General features: G+C 30.1%; 1 protein-coding gene and 1 long non-coding RNA gene across 3 annotated transcripts in view; one reads left to right on the top strand and one right to left on the bottom strand.

Annotated features, from left to right (window-relative positions):
- Positions 1–1,130, top strand: part of LOC104718936 — a 3,322-nt gene extending 2,192 nt beyond the window's left edge. The window contains exons 3-4 of one of the 2 annotated variants that reach the window (XR_756481.2): positions 271–335; positions 1,058–1,130. This is a non-coding gene — a long non-coding RNA (uncharacterized LOC104718936). Of the gene's footprint in view, positions 1–270; positions 574–1,057 lie in introns of those variants that run through there. The other variant, XR_756479.2, reaches the window with a different exon arrangement.
- The window catches only part of LOC104718951 (probable cysteine protease RDL5), a 3,809-nt gene continuing 3,589 nt past the window's right edge, over positions 3,806–4,025 (bottom strand). The window contains exon 5 of the mRNA XM_019234207.1: positions 3,806–4,004. The gene's annotated coding sequence lies outside the window, so the exon portion shown is untranslated. The remainder of the gene's footprint in view (positions 4,005–4,025) is intronic.

Here is a 4,025-nt window from a genome sequence, read left to right on the forward strand (position 1 = left end):
CATGAGCTAGCTCCTCGTCCCAATTCTCGGAAAGGGGTATTAATCTAACTCCCTTTGAATTACAAAGTTGATTACTCTTTCGATATTGCTTTTGTGGGTTTATGTTTTGAGCTGGGATGTGTGGTAGTTACAGAGATAAGCTTAGAGATGGGTCACATACCTTGAATTGAAAAGACTTTCTTTTTTCCTCTTACGAAAAAATCAATGTCTTGAGAAGACTATATACGTTCGTTCGGTTTTGTGAATATTAATATATTCGCTTTTGGACAGTGAAGGAGATGAATTTGGTAAGAGAACTGGAAAAAGATTTGAAGATTGCAAATGTTATCTGCAAGGTGTCGGTTTCATATTCTTAACCTAAATTTACATAAACGATAGAGTGGATTAGTTTTCTATCTTATTTGTTACTGGTTTGAACTTAGTTTTGCCCCTTTTTGTCCTTGTGTGTTTCTTGCTGGAATGGAAGATGAAATTTGGCTTCTTTTATGAATGAGGCTTCAAGAGATTTTATTGTACACACTCATTCCAAAAAAAAACAAGCTCTTCTGGTAGAATTCTCTATGATATATTTTAGACACTTAAATTCTGCTGGTCTGGTCTTTAGTTTAATCGATTTTCTTGAAAAAAATTCATGTGTTATATAGTTTCCTTATGAACTCCCATCAATATATTCAGAGGCTTGTGTAGAATATTACTCTGTAGTCTGTATTATCACCTAATAGAAAGTGGCCAAGTATCTGGTTTGTTCTAATCTCTAAAGAACTCTTCATAAGTTGGATTCACTATTGTTGGGCGTTTGCTATTAGTTCAAAGAAGACAGTTATGTAATGGTTAGTATCTCTATAGATTTCATGAAAGTTCAACAAGTGCGGTGTTTTAAGAGATGACATCACTTATTGTTAGAATGTAAAGATAGTTACAGTTTGTTTTACACGTTTTGGTTTATCTTGTAATCATTCAGATGCAATTTTTGTCATATGCGATAATGCTTTTTTACTTATGATAATTACTGACTACAGATTTTTGATCCATTCTCTGTATATGTTTGTTTTTGTAGGATAAGAGTGATGCCACCCATGGTTTTTATTTCTCTTATATTTATGTTGTTCCTTAAAAAATATAAAAAAAATCTTCGATACCCCCGGCAAGTTATACAAAAAAAACAAAATGTTGTTTGTCTATGGTTTGATGATTAGAGTAATTTAAAAAATTGATGCAACAAATCATAACGAAAATAAAAAAAATACCATTGAACACATCAAAACTTTATTAATTATGATAGATCTTTAAAATATCACAATTCAAGTTATTTTTTCTAAAAACACAATTATTAATTTATTTTTCAAAAAATATCACAAAAATTTATTTTTTCTAAAAATACTATAAACACAAAAATTGATTTTTAAGGTGTAAAAAGGTTTGGGTAGATCGTAGATTTTGTGTATAGTTTTTAAGGTATAGGATTTAATAGTATTTAGGATTTAAGGTTTAGTTTTGAATATTAAAACGTTAATTTTAATTTTGTGGTATTTTGAAAAATACATTTTAATTTTATTTTTAGAAAATAAAACTAAGAATTGTATTTTTAGAAAAATATATATTTTAATAGTATTTATGAGAAATTGACCATATTTTATTCTAAACAATATTTAAAATAACTATTTCAAAAAGTATAAAACATAAAAAGTTTTAAAAAATAATAAAAAATGATTTGGTTATGGCTTGACGAGTCGAGATGATTTGGTTAGAGAAGAGAGAGGTATGTTTTGTGCTTTCAGAATGATGCATCAGCTCAAATACGTTACTTAAATTATAAGTAGTATTTTTTCCTATACAAAATGGATATTATATATCATAGGAGATGACAAGCTCTGGACAAATGCCCATTGTGTGGAACATTAAGTTTACTTTTCTTCTTGGACTGTTAAAACATAAGCCATTTTCAAGATTTTAAGTGACAAAATCATTTAGTAGTTTATTATTAGAGTTGAAAACTTTGAAGGTTCAAAGTCCAAGTGCCACTTTAATTTTTTTTAAAGGAGATTTTCTCTAAAAAGAAATGGATAAGCAGAATTAAGAATAAAAAAGCTTTTTTTTTCTTAATCTTCTCACTTCTTCCTGGCTGACATTGTAAAGCAAAGACATTTGGGTCAAAAAATTAGAATTGAGTGATTAATGTATGATATATGATTATACACTAATCTTGTAGACTTTTTTTTTTAAAGAGAAGCATGTTTAATGGAGCATGACTTTAGAGTTCAGATTATATATGATCAACTTTTTTAAAATGAAATTCTTTTAATTTAAATTGGAATTCAAACACAATTATATTTTTCAGTAATTCAATATATTTTAAAATAGTTATAAAATGTATCCCGCGGCGTAGCGCGGGTCTAACCTAATATTTCTAACATTCTGAAATCGGCGGCTAATGTTATGCACCTGTTTCCGCCATGATTATATCTAAATTACCAGTAAAAGATCCCAAATTGTTCAATTTAGAGTTTTTGATTGTTATACATATATATTAACGATTCATAAAGTGTTATTCCCGACCGCTTGAACCAATGACAACAGTCACAGGCTGGGTTTCATACACAACACTCATAAATTATTGGTATTTTCCTACAAAACAAATTTAAGATTTTTTCTTTTCAAGAACTGCTTCCTTTTTTTTATTTTTATTTTTGCGTTCGAGCATGACAAATGATCTCTATGATTGTAACTACCAATCTTGAGGGGCCGTTTCAGGCTCCGTAACAGCCTTATATGTATAGTCCTTGTCGACACCAAGACCATTATTTTTACCTATGAACTCATAAGCAGTTCGATTTTGCCTCCTCCAAAACCATAACTTAATTTTCTTTATGAAAATTGATCACATATTTATCAGACAAAGTGACTAATTCTCATGTCACAAGCATTTTTAATCCTTCCACTTCCCAACCAGCGTCGATAACGCCCAAAAACTCCCTCCACAAACAAGAAAAAAACATGAATGAGTTTATAGATCTCCACCATATCCTTTCTAAGAACACAAAAAATTAATGAATATGTTATTTCATTTTAGGTTATCTAGATAGTCACACGCCATTTTCTTTAGGCATATAATATGGTTAATACTCACCCAACAAATACCATCATTATCTTGAAATATCATCAGAATTATAATAGATGAGGCCCGCATGTAGGAAAAAATAAAAAAAAAATCTTCTTCTCTACAAAAACTTTTAAATTATCATAGGTCAATAACTCGACTGGACAGATATAATGGAGTAAGAAACCCATGGAGTAATCCAAAAGATCACATGACCGAGTGGCAGGTGCGGATAAGACTATACCGACTACCGAGTATATATAAGGGGATGTACGCAGAGCCTCTTAGATAAAAAAAAAAAAAAAAAGGACAAAAAATTCAAATTTGGATTAACCATCTTCGATACTTAATGGAAGCCATCAATATATTTTCCAAAGTATCATATGCATGCAAAGGTTAGGAGAAATTAACTTCTCTCGTACAAAAAGGTCAAAACTGCACGTTTTAATAATGTATACATTGCTCGCTAAACGGTAAAAGAACAAAATGCCAAAACATACCTATCTTTAAATATTTTGACAGTAAAATTTCAAACATTGCCAAACGGTACTGTACTCTGTTTTGAGCTAAAAAATCGTTAGTAGCAAAAGGATAATTCCATTTAAACCTAAAAAAATCCATGTAACCTATTTCACTCTCTAATCGCTTTGATAACGATCGTTTTTCTTATTCTCCAAATTCAGAATCGCTCATCACTATCGTCTATGACAAGAATTTTTTGGCAAAACGGAAATCATTCATCAGTGGACTCAAAGAAATGTCCATACATATTATACAAACTCCAAACATTGACCCCAATACAAATGCAAGATATATAACAAAACCAAACCAAACCAGTCGACTACATTATTTTTTCCATCAAAGTCGAATAAAGTTGTTGGCTCACTCGATCCGATCCCTTGCATACCATACACTTAGTTTATATTAT

This window comes from Camelina sativa, chromosome 2 (assembly GCF_000633955.1).
Source record: "Camelina sativa cultivar DH55 chromosome 2, Cs, whole genome shotgun sequence".
In the NCBI taxonomy this organism is placed as follows: domain Eukaryota; kingdom Viridiplantae; phylum Streptophyta; class Magnoliopsida; order Brassicales; family Brassicaceae; genus Camelina; species Camelina sativa.